Source organism: Nuphar pumila, chromosome 4 (assembly GCF_984573655.1).
Source record: "Nuphar pumila chromosome 4, dmNupPumi1.hap1.1, whole genome shotgun sequence".
NCBI classification, from domain to species: Eukaryota; Viridiplantae; Streptophyta; class Magnoliopsida; order Nymphaeales; family Nymphaeaceae; genus Nuphar; species Nuphar pumila.
In genome coordinates, this window is record NC_143252.1 from 73,584,395 (window position 1) to 73,604,633 (window position 20,239).

Here is a 20,239-nt window from a genome sequence, read left to right on the forward strand (position 1 = left end):
AGACAACACCCCGTCCATGGCTAGAACACTCCATTGCTGTAGATACCTGCAAAAATGTAGCATGGATGATTAGTTTCAGCAGGGTGTGAAGAAGGGCAGATGTGGAAGAAGAGAAATGGAAGAAGAAGGGCCAGCGGTTTCAAGGAATAGGCGTGGATTCCATGGCCGACCATGGAGGATGAAGAAGGGAGATGGAGGGACGGCTGCGAAGAAGATGGGGGAGTTGGAATGGTTCCCCTAGGGCACAAAACCCTAGGCAAAGACGCCTATTGCTGGGCGCCATTTACTATTTAAACAAGAGAGGCTCTTTTCTAGAATTTCCAGAAAAGAGATTAAAATGCAAAGTTTCTCTAGGTGCCTCTTTTAAGAGGGTTTTTTTGAAAAACATTTTGTAAAACTTGAGTTGGGATGGGTTGGAGTGAATCTTGATGTGTTTTGGCCCAGATCCAAGGCCCAAATGGGCCAGCTGGATCTATTTTTTACCCGATTTATCCGAAGTGTGACCCGCTACACTATAAATGCAATAACTTCCTCGTTTTAAGTCTGATTCAGACGAAATTCAAACTATAGCTTCATGACATCAATATGCATCTAAGTGTGGGTTCTAAACCTAAAAATGATGCATTTTTACAGTGAAATTATGTTATGATTTCGTGTATTTAATGCATCATCAGGATCTTTAGTAAAACAGACAGTAGAGATTGCAATTAATATTCACCAATGAAACTCAGTTAACTGAGCAGTTGCAATTAGTGAAATTATAGTGAGAAATCAACTCTGAAAGACAACTTAAAGACAAACGATGATCTATTCAATGAATTATGCAGTAATAGAGATACACGGTGAACAGATATTCAGTAACTTTCACAATAGTTAGCTCCATAAACATAATTTAAGCATGAATCCAACGAATTCTCATGCTACCTTTGAAGGTAAACAGTGAATTATGCAGAACTTTCTGTAAAATCATGATGAATTTGCTATTTATGAACAATTTATACAATGAACATCCATAATAAATTTGAGATTTCTTCAATCGAGATGGAACCATCATATTGTAAGCACCAAATGGCTATATCCAATGGATAGAAAAAAAGAGCTTAATCACAAGCTTCGACAACCAACTCTTTCCCTCTTATATATATATATTTTTTTGGTGTAGCAGCAAGTACTCGGATGGCTTTTACTGGAAATCGATTATTGACAATCAATATTTAGAAATCAACATCTTAGGAAAGATTTCAGTAGCATTTATATGATCACCCGATATCGGTGATTAAGTTCTCAGCCACCTTCACTACTTTCTTTAACCATTCTGATGGTTGATGGCATTCAGAGATTGCCTTGGACCGAAAAAGAATAATTTAGAGCCAGGGGATTTGAAACCACTGGTTTTCAGATATACACTTTTTTTTTATCAGAATCGAGAAAGGAAAACCAGGCTCCTTCTGGACAGACAGAGGGCATGACAGATGACCATCTAAAAGCCTATTGAAATTGGAGATTCAATGATGCATATGTAATAAGTAGAGACAAAATGAAATGCTGCTATGATTATCATAATGAAAATATATATGGAAACGATCTCAAGGAGAAGAAGGGACATAGCAAGAGCCACCAATAACTAAAAAAAAATGAATCAGGATATGATAAGTTACCAAAAGAAAGGTGGAATCAACAAAACAATCAAGGGACGAAGAACAAACTGCTCAGGATAGGGCAGGCAATAAATCAAAATATATTGAACAACAGGAAGAGGGATAAACCCGACAGATAATCAAATGATGGAAAATATGCTTATTCACAACAGAATAACAACGAAAGGAGAAAGAAAGAAAAGAAAAAATATAGGAACGGGATTTGTTCTCTTTTACTCTTGCACGAGAGAAGGGATTGATGATGCTATATGCAACCAAATCTACATCTCGATGGTGCGTCAAATGGGGGAAAATGAAATAGAGAAAAAAAAAGAGAAAAAAAAAAACTAAACAAAAAATTCAGGGAAAACAGCAGAAATGAAGGGTATAGATGGCTTACCCGATTACTGCAGAGGTCAGGAGGTGCCTTTCCTCTTTTTTTTTCTTGTGTCCCTTTTCTGATTAAGAGGAAGAGGCGGAAGCTTGATTCTCAGATGAATACTTAATGCCTCCGATCTAATAGCGTGAAGGTCGATCCGATGGGATGAGATGCCTTCTGTTGTGGGGCTATCTTCAGAACCAAACTGAAGAGGAAGCTAAGGCTGAAGCGAAGAAAAAACCCTGATGTCCGGAAGACCTCCAGTGTGTGCCTTTTAAAGAGAAAGGGGAAGCTTCTGGAAGAGGGGATTTCGTTGAAAATCGATGGGGGGAAGTGTCGAGGTTGTTGGCGATGGGCGGTAGAGGAGGATCGATCGATCGACCGAGGGAGGGCGAAAATCGGGCAGCTGATGGAGCTCCATCCTGCGATTTCTCCTTGGCAGTGGAGGGGGTCGTTGCGGATCAGGGGCTGAGGAAGGGAATGGCGATCGGAGGGTGGAGACGAAGCAGGACGCACATGGGGGTTGGCCATGGGGGGTTCGGTGAGGGTAGCGCGGGCCTGCAAGAGAGAGAGAGAAAGGGAGAGCCTCTGTCCTGGCCATATGATCTCTCGGGACGAGTTTTCAAAGGGAAACCCTAAAAAATAAATTTGCAACGGGGCCCTTTTTATTGTATATTTTTTTTTCTTTTTTTTTTAAAAAGAAAAAGGTTTTTCACATAAACCCGATTTTTCAAAAGGGCGCTTTAAAAGACCATTTTTTTTGTAAAAGGGTGATTTTCTTGATGTTTTCTACATTGTTATATTTTTGACATAGAAAATTTAAAACTAAAAAAAATAAAGGATTTAAACTATATTTTTTTTTGTAATTTTTGAGAAATATTTTCAAAAGAAGGGTTTTATGAGAATTCGAGTTTGATTTTTTGAAAATTTCTTTAGAAAAATGGGTTTAAATCCGGACTTTAAGAAAATATTTGAGTTTTTGAACCTGGAACTGAGAAATACAAATCATCAAATTCAAATGGACACTGGATCGACTGTCTGAGCCTTTCGAAAATTCTTTTTGGTATTTCTGCGAATTTAATTTTGAAAATTGGATAACAAGGCCCAGATTTGGAATTTGGAGATGGATCCGGATCCAAAATCGAATCAGATGGATAAAGATGGAGCTTATTCTAGGAAATCCGAAGAATAACTGAAATTTATATTGAAATTGACTCAGTTTTCTCAGAAAAACGGGATTAGGGGTGTTCACAGACTTCGGTTAGAATTAAGGTCCTACAAGCTATTGTCTTTTAGAGTTGATTTCTCACTATATTTCACTAATTGCAACTGCTGAGTTAACTGAGTTTCATTGGTGAATATTAATTGCAATCTCTACTGTCTGTTTTACTAAAGCTCCATTACTATTTCAACTGAATTCTATCAAGTTTCGTTAGATTTTTAACTAAGTTTTGATGAGCTTAGTTGAAATTCATTAAACTGAGTTGATTAAGTTTAGCAAAATTTGATATATATATATGATTAACTGAGTTTTCCTAGTTTGATTTCCCATCAAGGGGGGTCGTTGGTTTTCAGACATGGTGGAGATAGAGACAAACAGGTGTGGGGAACTGAACGTAATATCACCATGTTCATCCCAGTGGGTTAATAGAGATTAACAAGAGAGAAGTTCCATGGCCTATGAATAAATTTCATCTTTACTTTATCATTTTTATCATTGTCATTTTCTATTAATCTTCCTTTTCTTTTGCACTTACAATATTGTTGCACATCTTGCACATATCACCTGCTACACCTATATTGTCATTTGCCTCACTCACCGCACCTCACCACCATCTCTGTTCACTGCTGCCATCAATGCAACATACTATGGCTGATTTGAAAATCTGAGTAGGGAGCTACTGCAACACGCATGTGCTCTAGTCCGGATTCCAATTTTGTTCATAGTATGACAGCATCTGCATATGCATTTCAAAGGATTTTTTTTTTTTTTGGAAAAGCTTTGCATGACATATTGGTGTTAGAGGACTTTGAACGACTTACTCAGTAGAATGCTAAAATGTCTGGCATTATATGAACAAAATTCAGTTCGAATACAACTACCTGCTATACCACCATAGAATTCCATCATACATATCCAGGAGGTGTTTCGGTTGCCCTTGTATCCATTCTACTGTATTATGTTTATAATAATCATGGGCCATTAAAGGGCCAAAAGCATTTGAAGACAGTAATGTTCAGAAGGAGATACCCCCCCCCCCCCTCTATGTCAGCTCCTAGTGAAATATATGCTTGATAGAGCTGATTTGCAAGGAAAGCTTCATAGGGCATTGACAGGTTCCCCTGTCATGTCTGCCTCTTCATCAAACACCCCTTAGAATTCTTGCGCATTGCTATGAAGTGGTTTCTGCATCTTGTACAAATCATGCCACAGCACTACAAATCGCACACCATTACTACTATGTGCACCTTGCTTCATCCACTGTGCACCGCATATATATATTTTTTCTTTCCTGTATTAATTGGAATACTGTGCACAACCCCTTTATAACCCTTTCCTGATTGTAGTCCACCACCGTACAACACTCATGGCAACACCTAATCCACTTGCTGTCATTTACAACCATGTATAGCCTCAGCACCTTCCAACCCACAGTATAAATATTAGATATCTACGCATTCCAACATCTCATCCAATGAAGTCCTACACTCCATTCATTTGCATTGTTATTCAGTGGTACTTTTCAGCACAACTCACCATCATGCGTGTATCTTCATTGCACTATAATGGTAGTCATTCCTGGCCATTTTTCATAGCACATCGATTGTTCATCGTGCATACAACATATGTATCATCTTACATATATGACAGATCTCTTGCTTCTTCTACTTTATGCTAACTTGGATTTTGCAGGAATTAGGTAGAAATTGCTTTTCCCTTCTTAATTTAGGAATTTGATTTCAATTTAAAAATTCAATATTGTAATAATTAGATTCCAATGAGAACATTTATATTCTCAGCTCTAGATTAGAATGTGTGAGCATGTGCATCCTCTAGAATTGCTTGTTTTACAATATTTTTCTTTTATTTCCAAAATATCACAAATGGGAACACGAATGGCACGTGCACCATTCTAATAAAAGGGGATTAAGCCCTAAGTTGATGATTTGCATCAATGGCTATAGTTAGAGTGTGAACAAAACTTAGGATTTTCATCTTTTATGGAATAACACTGGATCCACATTGGACCCCTTCTCAAAAATCATCATATTTTCCTTTTAAATATTTTTCCCTTTTATCAGATCTTAACTTAAAATTAATTCAAAATATATATCAATGGCCATAGTCAGGATATATTGAGAGTTAATTTCATTTTAACCTCTATAAAAGCACCAAAATATGTTTTATTCTTCACCTGAATTCAAATATGATTATTATATAATATATTCAATGACCATAGTCAAGGATGTATTATATCTTCAATCCTGTTTTAATTCATTTAAAGAATGAAATATGCTTTTCAAATTCAATTGCAAAATTCTTCAAATCATTTCATCATTTAGGATAGAATTGCATCATATTTTCAAAAATTATTTTCCAAAAATCCGAGTAATCTTGAGTATCAAATCTTCAAACTCTACTTCAATTCATTCTTCCTTCTTATTTCAAAGATTCAAATTTCAATTTCAAAGTCCAATTTGACTTCGAAATTTCAAATTCATTTTTGTATTCAAAACTCCATTTCCAAATCCAAATCAAACTTCAAAGTTCAATTTAACTTTGAAATTTCTGATTCATCTTCTAAACTCAAAATTCAAAATCAAATTTACCTTCAGAGTTATACCTAAGGATTGAGTCTTGGTTCTTAATTCAAAATCAAAGTTTTGAGATTGATTTTAAATCTCAAAATTCGATTTTTTCCTAAAATGTTAAATTCAATATGGGTTTTTAAAACCCAGATCCCTCTTCAAAAGTCCAATTTTGGATCTTCAAAAGATCCAAAATTTCCACCTTGGATTCTAAATTTAGAACCCAATTCCATATTGGATTCAAATCTTCAAAAACCAATCTCATATTGGATCCCAGAATTCAGATCCAATTCCAATTAGGAATCCAGATTTTGAAATCCAAATTCCATTTAGGATTCCAGATTTCAAGTCCAACTCAATCTTGGATTTCAGACTTCGGATCCAAATTCCATTTAGAAATTCCAGATTCCGGATCCAACCCCATCTCGGATCTCAGACTTCGAATCCAATTCCATTTAGGATTCTAGAATTCAACTTTATTTTTTATTCCAGACTTCGGATCTAGTTCAATTTAGGATTCAGATTTCAGATGCAATTCCATTTTCAAATCCCAGACCTCGGATCCAATTCTACTTAGGGTTTCAGATCCCGGATTCAATTCCATCTTGGATTCCAGACTTCGGATCCAAGTTCCATTTTCATATTTTAGATCCAAATCCATCTAGCATTCCAGTTTCAAAATTCAAATTCAAAACCCAATTTTTACTTTGAAACTTCATTTTTCCTTTTCTATCTCAGCTTTAAAAATTCCCCTTTTCTTCATTAAAATCAAGATTTATTTCTCAACTCTGATTATTTCAAAGCTTAGAACTCCAAAAAAATCTTCCTAAGTCTATCTCAAAGTTCTAAGTTAGATTCAAAATTCAAAATCCATTTCTTCACTCTATTTCATCTCAGAAACACTTGGAAATTTTCAAAATCATCTTTCTCAAAAGAGCATACATCTTTGCATTCACACAAGCATGATTCTTTGTGCATCTAGACTTAGAATAAATTCTTAGATAATGTTTTAGCAAAGCAAAAAGGCATGAATTTGATCCTTGGTTTGATTACCCCTTGTAAAGGCGCCAGGAACGATCAAACCTCCTACCAACGAGCGAATCACGTCTCTCCATTTTTCCCGCAGATTTTCAAAATGGAGGCAAGTGATTTTAAAACATTTTTCCAAATTTTGGTCAGATGAGACCTTGCAAAAGAGTTTCTCTCTCTTCTTTCCTTTTCTGTTCTCTCTTCTTTTCTATCTTTTATTCCCCCCTCAAAAAGGGAATAGAGGCTAGAAAGGCGAATGGAAGGAAAAAGAGGAACGAGAGGAAAAATTTTGCAAGATCACAGGATTTGGTGACCGTGATGGGACTCGTCTCCGTCCGGTCAAATTTTTTCCTTTTGCTTTGCTTTGATATTGTTTGAGTCTTTATTCTATAAATGTCAGCTTCATTTCCATGCAAACCTTAGGAGCCTAGATTCTATCCTAAGCTGACATAATGCATATATGATCTAAGTATGGTTTGGTAGGACCGTATTGAGGAGAACTATCCATGCTCACTTAGACTTAGGTCTGAAATACAACTCTCCTCAATTCTAGGGATTAAATGAAAACAATATATGCAAGTGTATGCTTCTCTTCATTTTAATTCCATCTCTTTAGGACTTGCATTAAAGCTTTCTGGTTTTATTGCATGTTGAGCATGTTTTTGAAAACATCCCTACCTATATTGTTCTGGTCTTCACGTTGCTGGGTTGTCTCACTAAACCATAGTTTGGGAGAGAGCCTCACAACTGGACCACCTATTTTGGGTTAGCGCCCCCCTACCACGTACCTAAGGGCCATAGTCCGAGGTATATCAGTAGGCGCTCAAGGATGTTGGGAAGCCATTACCTTAGAACCGAAGAAATATTTATATGCCACGTACTTCAAGCTTCGACTTGAGTATATCGGCATACCCTGATTGGAATAAGATGATCTGAACCCAAGAGTTAGGATTAAGGTCCTACAAGCCATTTCAAATATTGCATTTAGAGTCAGCCTTTTAGGGAGTGTTATGTGCGCATCCATGTTTATGCAGTTTTGATTATGCGATGTTTTCTTATATTCTTCTATATATTAAACCTTTTTTCCAAACCTTGGGTATATTATTCAAAATTTCCCCTTTATTTTCAAAAACCCCAGGTGTATATTTTTTTCCTTTACCTACATTCTTTTTTTTTTAGATCAAAATTTTCTTTAAAACACTGGAAAATTCCTTCAAATTTTTCTCAATTTTTTCAAAAATTTCTGGGATCTATATCTATTCTTCTCATCTTCAAGAGTTTATCCGTAAGTCCTGCATTCTATCTGATTCTCCTCATTCTTTTTGTCCCAGTATCATTCCGATGGCATCCAATTCCCTCAATGTTGTCTTTCTCAGAGATCATGTCTTCTGTCAGATAAAGGATGGATCTCCGGATCATCGGGTTATCCAGTCTCATTCCTTCTTCCCTCGATGGTATTATTCTTGGTTCGCCACCTTTTTGCGCATGTTCTCAGACCACTTGGATGATTGTGGATTGGAGATGGCATCAGCAGTGGGCAAGCGAACCATCGATGGTAGTCTTATTTAGGCTATGGCAGAGCGATGGAATCCATGAACCTGCACATTTTGGTTTCCATGGGGAGAGATGACTCTACTGATGGACGAATTCATCGACATCATGAGATTGCCAGAGCCAGCTGGTCAGCCAGATGATCCGGTCGAGCAACAGTTCTTGATCAACGTCAAGGGGATAGATGTTCGAGAAGCATTAGCCAGGGCAACAAGGAGCAGATCTTGGCCGCTCATTGAGATCGGCGGAAGTCAGTTCATCGATCTGTTCGGACTCTATCGCAAGTATGGAGCCTACGAGGAAGTTGACACATTGTCTCGAGCAGCGAAAGAAAGAATCCAGCATGCCATGGTCCTATGCATAGTGGGATTAGCATTCTTTCAGGACGATCAGAATTTCATCGATGTCAGAGTCGCCGAACTCTTTCGAAGATGGGGAAGCAAGTAGACCCATCAACTTTCAGTTTCCATGGCAGCTCTAGCCTTTCTCTACCGAGGCTTAGCTCGGTTCGCCCTTGGAGAGACCATTTTGGTGGAAGGATGCACCTATGCCTTACAGTCGTGGTTCCTGCGACATGTGTCATCAAAAGCCAGTTTCTTTAGGTTCAACAACAAGAAGCCAAAGTCTGCTATTCAGTACCTAGCTTCGATCGAGAGTCAATGGTTCAGACAAGAGTTGGAAAGGAAACAGCCCCTCAGCAAAGCGACAACGAGATTGAAGCAATGGACTCTCCCAAATCAGTCAAAGGGCAGGGTCAGAACAAAGGCGATGATATCGACCCCGCCATGTACAATCTGTTTTAGAAAATGATGGCCAAAATGATGTTAGAGCAAGCTGAGGCCAGTCTGAAGAAGGTCGTTCCGAAAAGCAAACTGAAAAAGAAGGTTGTGAAAAAGCAAGTCAGGATTGTCAGAAAGAAGATCCAGCCTGACACCACTTTTGAGGAATCAGAATCAGCCGAGGAAGAGTCAGAAGAGGAAGAGCAGTTTGCTTATAGTCAGAATCCTCCGCAGCAGTTCGTGAAGATCACTGCAGAACCCAAATATGTGAACAAACCTATTGCAGTTGAGGATCCAATGCACGAGCAAATGAGAGAAATGACTCGGGCAATTAAGGACATCCAGGCCAAGAGCAAAGGCAAGCAAACCTATTCTGGCAAAGATTTCTATAACGGCCTAGACGAGGATGATAATCTGAAAAATCTCCCTCGCAAATTCCTCAAGTTTGACGAAACAGGCAACCCAAAGGCTCATTTGGCCACGTTCTATGCAGAGTATATGGCCGTTTCAGGAAAGACAACAGGGCTCTGTTCATTTGCTTTCCTCGCAGCCTAGAAGGAATAACGACCAGGTAGTATGCGGACCACATTAACCCTATTGAACTATGAGAGTTCAATAGAGTAGTAAACATTTTCATCGAGCACTTCATGTTCAATATTGAGGCCTCACCAACTCTCAACCATCTGTACAATCTTAAACAGAATGAGAACGAGAGAGCTAGCGAATTCATCCACAGGTAGAGGAGCACCTGTAACAAGATGAAGGTTCCCATCCCAGAGGAGCATGCGCTGCAAATTATTCTGAATAACTTTGCCCAACCTCTAAGGAATCTCATTTCCACATCACCAGCAAAGTCATTTATTAAACTGATCGAGAGAGCCGAATGGCTCGAGACAGAGCTGAACAATAGTCTGTATGATGGTTACTCTTTCGTTAGAGGGAACCCTGAGCAGAAGAAGAAAGCACATGTTGCCTATTCTACAGACTTTACAGGCAGTAGCATCAACGCTAGCAGCAAGAAGAACAAGAAAAATCGCTACAAGAATTCAGGACACTTCGGGGCTGAAAGAACGAACTCTGCAGCCCAGAAAGGGAAATTTGTTAGGCCACAGCTCGTCCATTCAGTACAGCATCCAGAAGCAAAACAACAAGAGAAACCAAAGCACGATGGATGGAGTTAGGATCGGGAATTCACTACTTTGGAGCAATCCCGAGAAGACATCTTGGAATATATGCTATCAAAAAGGATGGTCAAGCTCCCCAAGGTGGCAGATCCTCCAGTGGCTATGGGAATATGGACGAACAAATTCTGCAAATTCCATCGGACTGTCGGACATGACACAAAACATTGTTTTGTCCTCAAAAACATCATCCATGACTGCATCGACAAGAATTTGTTGATTGAGGATGAGGACGAAGAACAACCCGAGATCTTGTCCAAGCCTTTCCCTAAACATTCTGCTTCAGTGATTTCAGAACAGACCCTCTTTCTCCAGAACAACATTCAGCCGTGTTCCAGCCAGGACATCTAGGATCAACATCAGGTCCTAGTCCTTCGTCAAGCACAGTATTCCACCAAGAGGGTGGATATCACTCCATTTTGTAAGAAAGAACCAGCGAAGGTGACGACAAAGATTGCCAAGCCAATCCTCAGGATTCCGAAGCACTTCATCAAGATAACTTCGAAGAAGGGTGAGACATCGGAATCAATTTAGAAACCAATCACAGCATTATCAAATATCTCTATCCTGGATCTGACCCATGCTTCACCCAAACATCACCAAGTGCTAGAAGACCTGCTAAGAAAGATCAAGGTCAAACCAAGCACGACTCCACAGGATATGGCTCAGATCATTAACCAGGCTATGACAAATGCACCAATAACATTTTCGGATAAGGATTTCCCAAAACCTCATTCATTTCACAACAATGCTTTATACATAGTGGTACGGATCAGGGGCATGACTGTCCCGCATGTGCTTGTTGATGAGGGCAGCAACCTCAACATCTGTCCAGAAATGACAGTCAGGGCCTTGGGCCTCAAGGAAGAAGAATATACCCCAGATCCGATCACGACCTATGGTTTTGACAACCATGGACAGACAACCAAGGGGAAGATTTTTCTTGAGATTTTCATCAACTACGCGGTGCACACTGTATTGTTTCACGTGGTGAATGTGCCTCCCATGTACAAACTTCTACTGGGATGCACTTAGATCCATAATGCCAACGCCGTTCCTTCAACCCTTCATCAATGCATCAAATGATCGAAGGGAGGCATGATTACCATTGTTCTGGGAGAAGATCCAGAAGAGAGACTCCCACAGCCAATGATTCCCCTTCCTACTTTCACTACTGACATCCCAAGCATTCAGGAGGTCGATGAGATCAATCTAAGTGACAACTTAAATATGCTGAAGCTGAAAGAAGTCCAGCCAACAAAGAATGTCACGACAGTAGTCTAGTGGCAGGGACCTCATTTCTACAAGATTGGAGGACGCCTCAATTGTGCTTCTCTCAAAGATCATCCTCTTTCTCCTTAGTTTTCAAAAACCATGAAGGGATTTGATCTTTTGATGAAGCATGGCTATCATTCCTTCAGAGGCCTTGGTAAAAAGGAGGACGACATGATGGAACCAATTATCCTCGCTCGACATGTTGTTGGTACAGGCTTGGTTTTCACCGGTCAGTCATCAGGCAGAAAAACCACCTTCATAAAAGGAGCAGAGTGAAGACAATGCCATTGTTTTCTGCTTTCTTTTCTTGTCATTTGTAGGGGCAACTCAGTCCCAGTTTTGTCTTGATTAAACTCTTCTGTAAATAATAAGCTGATGTTCTTAAACTTTGTTAAATCAATGAAATGTTGATTTTTCTTCGTATCCTGGCATATATCATTCTCTCTTTATATTTTATCTATGACATCATTCTCTGTTTTTATACAAAAAGCTATATTTGAAATCTCTTACCTCTTTCTCAAAAAACCTTCTTTGCGCTTTCAGGATTGTCGGAGTCATGGCTCCTAAATTGCTCAAAAGGCTCGTTATCAATTCCAATTTTTCTCAAAATAAATCCAAGCCGGCCAGAATCTGCAAGGCAAAGGCAGGGGCAGAGGTCAGCAAAATAACAAATCAGATCGAAGAATTAGCAGAGTTTGATTCAGCGATTCAAGAATTGCCAGAATTTGCCAGTATTCAGAAGCAGGATGAACCGTCGCCGTTGGTTCAAGATCCGACAGAAGATGTCAATATCGGTTCAGAAGATGATCCGAAAATCCTCAAAATTGGTTCTAGCTTGAGATCAGATGAGAAAGAAAGGCTCATCTATTTTCTCAAACAACATCAGGAAGTCTTTGCGTGGACTTATGAGGATATGCCAGGGTTGGATTCAAAGTTAGTCGAGCATCGTCTCGTGCTAAAGACAAACTGCAAGCCAATCAAACAGAAACTCAGGAAAATGGATCCCTGAGTAGCACCGCAAGTTAAAGAAGGACTTGAGGAATTGTTAAAGGCAGGGATCATCGGGACTATTGATTATCCAGAATGGTTAGCAAACATCGTGGCAGTTCCCAAAAAGAATGACAAAGTCCGAATCTGTATCGATTTCAGGGATCTGAACAAGGCCACCCCAAAGGATGATTATCCACTCCCCAACATCGATCTTTTGATCGATAGCACGGCAGGCCATGCCATGTTTTCCTTTATGGATGGATACTCAGGCTACAATCAGATCAAACTGGCCGCTCGTGACCAGTCAAAAACTTCTTTTACCACGCCTTGGGGTACCTTTTGCTATACAGTCATGCTGTTTGGACTCAAGAATGCTGGGGCAACCTATCAGAGGGCAATGGCCGTTATCTTTCTTGACCAGATGCACAAGAACATGGATGTCTATGTAGATGACATCCTGGTCAAATCCAAAGAAGGAGAGGATCATCTCGAATCTCTCGGCTCTCATCCTGTACAAGCTGAGACTTAATCAACAAAAGTGCGTCTTCGGGGTAGAATCAGACAAGCTACTTGGATTTATGATCAGCAAGAAAGGCATAGAGGTGGATCCTGCCAAGGCAAAGGCAATCATTGATATGCCACCTCCCACCAATCTGAAAAAACTGCGAAGCCTTCAAGGTCGCATTCAGTCAATTCGCCGCTTCATCTCTAACTTGGCCATGAGATGTGAGCCCTTTAATCACTTGTTGAGAAAAGAAGTGAAATTTGAGTGGGGACCAGAATGTCAGCTCTCATTTGAGTGCATCAAGCAGTATCTCCTCAATCCATCGGTTTTGAAGCCACCAGAGCTTGGAAAACCACTTTTCTTATATATTTCTGTCAATCAGAATGCTTGTGGCGAATTTCTTGCACAGTATGAGGAAGGCAGTCAGATAGAGCATGTCATCTACTACGTAAGCAAGACTTTCATTGACTACGAGAAGAGATATTCTTAGATGAAAAAGACATGTCTAGCTTTAGTATGGATGTGTCAGAAGCTGAGACATTATCTGATGGTCTCAGAAATCACAATTTTGTCAAGACTCAATCCTCTCAAGTACATACTTGAGCAGCCTTTTCTTAGTGGACGGATTGCGAAATGGCAAGTCCTCTTGATGCAATACGACTTGGAGTATGTATCTCAGAGGTCAGTCAAGGGCCAATTCATCGCAGATCAATTGGCAGATTTCTCGTTGACAGAAGAGATCAAGGTAGAAGACAATTTTCTCGATAATCGCATCTGCAATATTCAGGAGTCCTCAGTTTAGATCCTTCTCTTTGATGGAGCCAGAAATATGTCTGGCATAGGGATTGAGATCTTGCTGATCACTCCCGAAAAGGAGATGATCCCTTATTCCCTCAAACTCAGTTTTCAGTGTACTCATAACATAGCCGAGTACGAAGCTTTGATACAAAGCCTTAAGATTCTGCAAGACTTCAATGTCAAAAGAGTACATGCCTTCGGCGACTCATTGCTTGTTGTCAGTCAAGTTAATGCTGAATGGCAAGTCAAGGATTCGAAGTTGCTTCCCTATCAAAAGATTGCCTTAGCTCTCATAGGCGACTTTGAAGAATTTCAGCTCAATCATGTCAAGAGGGAATACAATCACATAGCAGATGGCCTAGCTTGTCTGGGTTCCATTTTGTCTTTTAAAGACAGCGAATCTTGTCGTTCCTTCGAGATCGGCAAACTTGACCAACCTGCCTTCATTCCAGCTGAGCGAGTAAACCAAGCCACTCAAAAAGAGAAGCCTTGGTACCAAGACATTGTGAACACCCCAAATTTTTCAAAATATTATAAATATTCTCTTTTTGCCCCTGGCCACCATTTTCTGAGTAATTGAGTCAGTTTTAAATCTAAATTCCAGTTTATTTCTCAGATTTTACTGAAATTAAATTCATTTTATATATCTGACTTGATTTCAGATCCGGATCCATTGTCAAAATCCAAATCTGAGCCTCGTTGTCCAATTTTCAAATTAAAATTACAAAAATACCAAAAAATAGTTTTGAATGGCTCGGAGAGTCCATCCAGCAGCCGTTTGGATCCACTACTTTGTATTTCTCGATTCGAGGTTTAAACCTCAAATATTTCCTCAAAATCCAGATGTAAACCCGTTTTCTGAAGAAAATTCCAAAAGATAACCTCAAACTTTCAAAAAAGCATTCTTTTGTAAATATTTGTAAACTTTTTAGAAATCCCATAGTTTTAGAGTTTTGTTTTCAAAAATACAAAAAAATGTAGAAAATTTTAAGAAAAGAATAAAAAAAAGAAAATTGAAAAAGAAAACACAAAAAATGGCCTTTTAAAAACACCTTTTGAAAATCGAGTTTGTGAAAACACCTTTTAGAAAAAATTCGTTAAGACCTCCATTTTTTGGAAAATTTTATAAAAAATAGGGACCCGATCTGAAAGGGGACGGCCACTTCCTATAAAGTCGACCCTCAGGGGGGTCGATGAGGCATCCATTTTTCCACCGTGTCATCCTCCTCTCGATCTTTTCTCTTTCCTTCCCCCTTCTATTTCCTTTCTCATTCTCTCCCTGGTGCATCCCCTTGAAGGAATTGAAGTCGGCTATCCCAGCAGCTACAGTGAAATGCTTAGCTATCTATTCCACCTTTTATCGTTTTTGCTCAACATAGAACAGTTTGCAGAGACCAATTCACTGCGAATCGATCTACTGTTGAAGGTAAGTTGTCAAGCCGTTAGAATAATCACAGAGGTCAATCTGTTGAACGATGATACGATACAGTTGTAATTAAGTTAGGCACAAGTTAGTTGTATTGATATTTATGGAAAATAACTCTACCTATACGTGTTATCCACAGATCCCATTACTATAATATTGTTATGATTCTCCAATTTTCACTTCCATACTGCATATAACTTCCTTTCATTATATAATAGTTTTGCATCCTCTGTATATTGATTGTTTCTGGTGACAACAACACCATAATTTTATGACAAATCTATAGTTTAATGGGCAAAGAGATCTGGGTCCAGCAAAAGCTCAGTCGGTATACAGACTTCTGGGGGTTGGTTGAAGTTTGAATATGATAGCATGTTTGTGGGGGATAGGGTAGCCCAGTTGAGCGCTGGTTAAGTGGGTATAGGTTATGCAAATAAGGATTCGGATGAGGTATATTTATAATATAGAATGAATGGTGACATCCATTTCTATAAACAACAATCAACCTCTTCTTAAAAAGGAGGAATTGACATGGGCTCGTAATATTGTTTCGTATTAAAAATGATGGAAAGAGAATTCTTCCTGTATTATTGATGAATCTACAGATAAATCCTGTTACATAGCAAGCCTCTGACTTAAATGCCAACACAGATTAGAATCTCTGATAAGGAAATTATGCCAAACTCTTCTGATGATTTTTGCTTGAGGATCTTGCAGGTGATACAATTGTTTTAAGTGGTTTTGTATTTAGTGTGCATGGGAAACCCCACACCCTAAACTCATTCGTGAGCGTCTCATGTGAAATCATTTAATGACTAACATGACCACTGGGAGCCCTTTGTTGAGCCAGTGGATGGTATCATAAGGTCTTGCTGGTACAGAGGAACTGGCTAAAAGGTTTAACCAGGAGTTTGCTGATGGGTGGAACCCCGTCTCGACTACTATGGAATCTTATGCTGCCAATGGTAATTCATTGTAAATATGGGCATTCTGGCAGCTACTCGATACTTTTGACATTCCTTCAGATGCTGGTAAAAGTAAATTCAACAAGCTTGTACTTACAGCCACCTGCACTTTCACGTCATCCATTGCTTCTTCACCACATCAGCACAAATTCCTTCATAGTATATACTACCTGAAATCCCACTTAAATGTCATGTGCTACAGTCCCATTTGCAGTATACTTCCCTGCAAAATCCTCCATTACTTTGCACCACTCTGCCACACAGCCACCTACCACTGTGTTGACATTTATTGTAGCCAGTTACATCTCCCGCACCCTCATTTTCCCCACTACACCTTCACATTAGCCACATGATCATAATCTCACTGTGGTTACTCTCTTTTTCTGCTATAACTGTTACATCACACCTCACATTTTGCATTGTAATATCCTGCTGTCACCATTGCCCAACTGCAATATCCACAGTGATCCCACCTCCAACATCCATCATGTCTGCAGATTCACCTGTATGCTCACCCATGATACAAGCATATCCACCATCTGTTGCAGCAAGATATCCTTTTCAAGTACCTAACCAGCATGGTTTTTGGATGCCACCTTCTCACCCTGACTATGTGACCCAGCCTCCTGCTTGGTCAGGTTATGGATAGCCACCATTAGCTTAACCCAGCTATGGTTAGTAGCCAGTTGCATAGAAACCTCCTGGTCAGATAGTATATGGACAAAACCTAAACCTTTTTAAGAAAGATATCCTGTAACCATGTTATGTACCTTCACAACCTACTTACCCTCCTCATTCCTCCATCTTATAGCCCATACTTCAATATACCTTCATGGCATTCTTGCATTTCCTCACAACTATCTTTACATTTCATTTGCTTCTTTGTAGTCCATTTATATCTTTGCATTATGTGTTAGTATATACATATGCACTTTAGTTTTAGCATAATACATTCAGTTTTGTATTTCACATATGTTTTGCTCTTGTGTCATCTCTTGTTTTGTAGGAAACCACAGAAAATACTATATCCCACCCTAAATTAGGGACTTTCATAATTTTAATTTTAATTTTAATTCCAGTAATGTAATTGTTAAATATCAATGAGAATTTTACATTTCCAGCTTTTAGATAGAATGAATGAGCATTGTAAATTTCATAAATTTCTTGTTTTCATATCATTTTCCTCTTTTATTTCAAAAATTCACAAATGGGACCACGAATGGCATGTGCACCATTCTAATAGGAGGTGAGTAAATTCTAAGTTGATGATTTGCATCAATGGCCATAGTCACGTAAACAAAACTTAGGATTTTCATCTTTTATGGAATAACACTGGATGCACACTAGATCTCTTTTAAAAAATCATCATATTTCTAAATATTTTCTTCTTTTATCAGGGTTTAAATTAAAATTAACTCAAAATATATATCAATGGCTATAGTCAGGATATATTGAGAGTTAATTTTCATTTTAAACTCTATAAAAGCACCAAAATATGTTTTATTCTTCACCTGAATTCAAATATGATTATTATATAATACATTCAATGACCATAGTCAAGGATGTATTATATTCTTCAATCTTATTTTAATTCATTTAAAGAATAAAATATGCTTTTCAAATCCAATTTCAAAAATTCTTTGAATTCATTCATCATTTAGGATAGAACTACATCATGTTTTCAAAAATTCTTTTTCAAAGTCCAAGTGATTTCCTTCAAATATCTTATTCACTTCTCAAGTCAATTTTCAACTCTTGTAAATTCAAATATCATCTTCAGATTCTAACTTGAAATTCAAAGTCCAATTTGACTTTGGAATTTCAAATTCATTTCTATATTCAAAATTCAATTTCCAAATCAAAAGCCAAATTCAAATTCAATTCAACATCTTAAAATTCAAATTCAAAGTTCAATTTAACTTTGAAATTCCTGATTCACCTTCTAAGTTATACCTAAAGATTGAGTCTTGATTCTTAATTCAAAATCAAAGTTTTGAGGATTGATTCTGAATCCCAAAATTCGATTTTTCCTAAGCTTTAAATTCAATTTGGGTTTTCAAAACCCAAATCCATCTTCAAAAGTCCCATTTGGATTTTCGAAATCCAATTCTAGATTTAGAACCCAATCTTAGACTTTGGATCCAAAGTTCATTTAGGATATCCAGATTTTGGATCCAACTCCATCTTGGATCTCAGACTTCGGATCCAAATTTCATTTAGGATTCCAAATTTCGGATCTAACTCCATCTTGGATCTCAGACTTCGGATCCAAATTCTATTTAGGATTCCAGAATTCAACTTCTTCTTGGATGTCAGACTTCAGATCCAATTCCATTTAGGATTCTAGAATTCAACCCCATCTTTGGATCTCAGACTTCAGATCCAGATTCCATTTAGAATTCCAGACTTCGGATCCAAATCCATTTAGGATGCCAGATTTCAAAGCCAAGTCTATCTTGATTCCCAAATTCCAAAAACCAATTCCATTTTTCATATCTTATCTAGATCTCTTAAATCCAATTCTATTTTTCAAACTCAATTTGGATTTCTCAAATCCCATTCTGATTTTAAAAAAACTTCAAATCTGGAATTCAATTCCATTTCAAATATTCATTTCCTCTCCTAAATCCAGGTTCAAAAGTCAAATTCAAAGTCCATTTTTGACTTTGAAACTTCCTTTCTTTTCTTTTTCTCAGCTTCAAGTCATTCTTTTTTAAAGTCAAGATTTATTTTCCCAAACTCTGATTATTTCAAAGACTTAGAACTTCAAATCTCTTTTCCTAATCTATCTCAAGTTCTAAATTTGACTATTTTCAATCATTTCTTCATCACATTTACTTCAAAATCACTTGGAAAATCTCAGATTTCTAAAAATGTTTTCTCAAAAAGTATACATTAAGCATTTTTGCATTGCACAAGCATGATTCTTTGTGCATTTAGACTTAGAATAAATTCTTAGATAATCTTTTAGCAAAGCAAAGAGGTATAAATTCGATCCTTGGTTCGATTACCCCTGGTAAAGGCGCCAGGAACGGTCGAACCTCGTACTGACGAGCGAATCCCATCTCCCAATTTTCCCGCAAATATTACAAAACGAAGGTGAGTAATTTCCTAAAATATTTTCAAAATTAAGGTCAAGTGAGACTTTGTAAAAGAGTTCCTCTCTCTTCTTCCTTTTCTCATTCTCTCTTCTTTTCTATCTTTTATTCCCCTTCAAAAAGGGAACAGAGGTTAGAAAGGCGAAGAGAAAGGAAAAGAGGAACGAGAGGAAAAATTTTGCGATGATCACAGTTTTGGCGACCGTGATGGGACTCGTCTTCGTCCGGTTGGATCTATGCCTTTCACTTTGCTTCGATATTATCTAAGTCTTTATTCTACAAATGTCATCTTCATTTCCATGCAAACCTTAGGAGCCTAGATTTTGTCCTAATTGACATAATTGCATATAGGATCTAAGTATGGTTTGGCAGGACCATATTCAGGAGATTATTCCATGTTCACATTAGACTTAGGTCTGAAATACAACTCCCCTCAATTCTAGGGATTGAATGTAAACAATGTATGCAAGTGTATGCTTCTTTTCATTTTAAATCTATCTCTTTAAGACTTGCATTAGAGACATCTAATTTCTTGCATGTTGAACATGTTTTTGAAAACCTACCTACCTATATTGTCCCGGTCTTTACGTTGCTGGGCTGTCTCACTGAACCATAGTTCGGGAGAGAGCCTCACAACTGGACCACTTATTTGGGCTCGCGCCCCCCTACCACGTACCTAAGGGCCATAGTCTGAGGTATATTGGTAGGTGCTCAAGGATGTTGGGAAACCAATACCTTAGAACCGAAGAAATATTTCTATGCCACGTACTTCGAGCTTTGGCTTGAGTATATCGACATATCTTGATTGGAATCAGA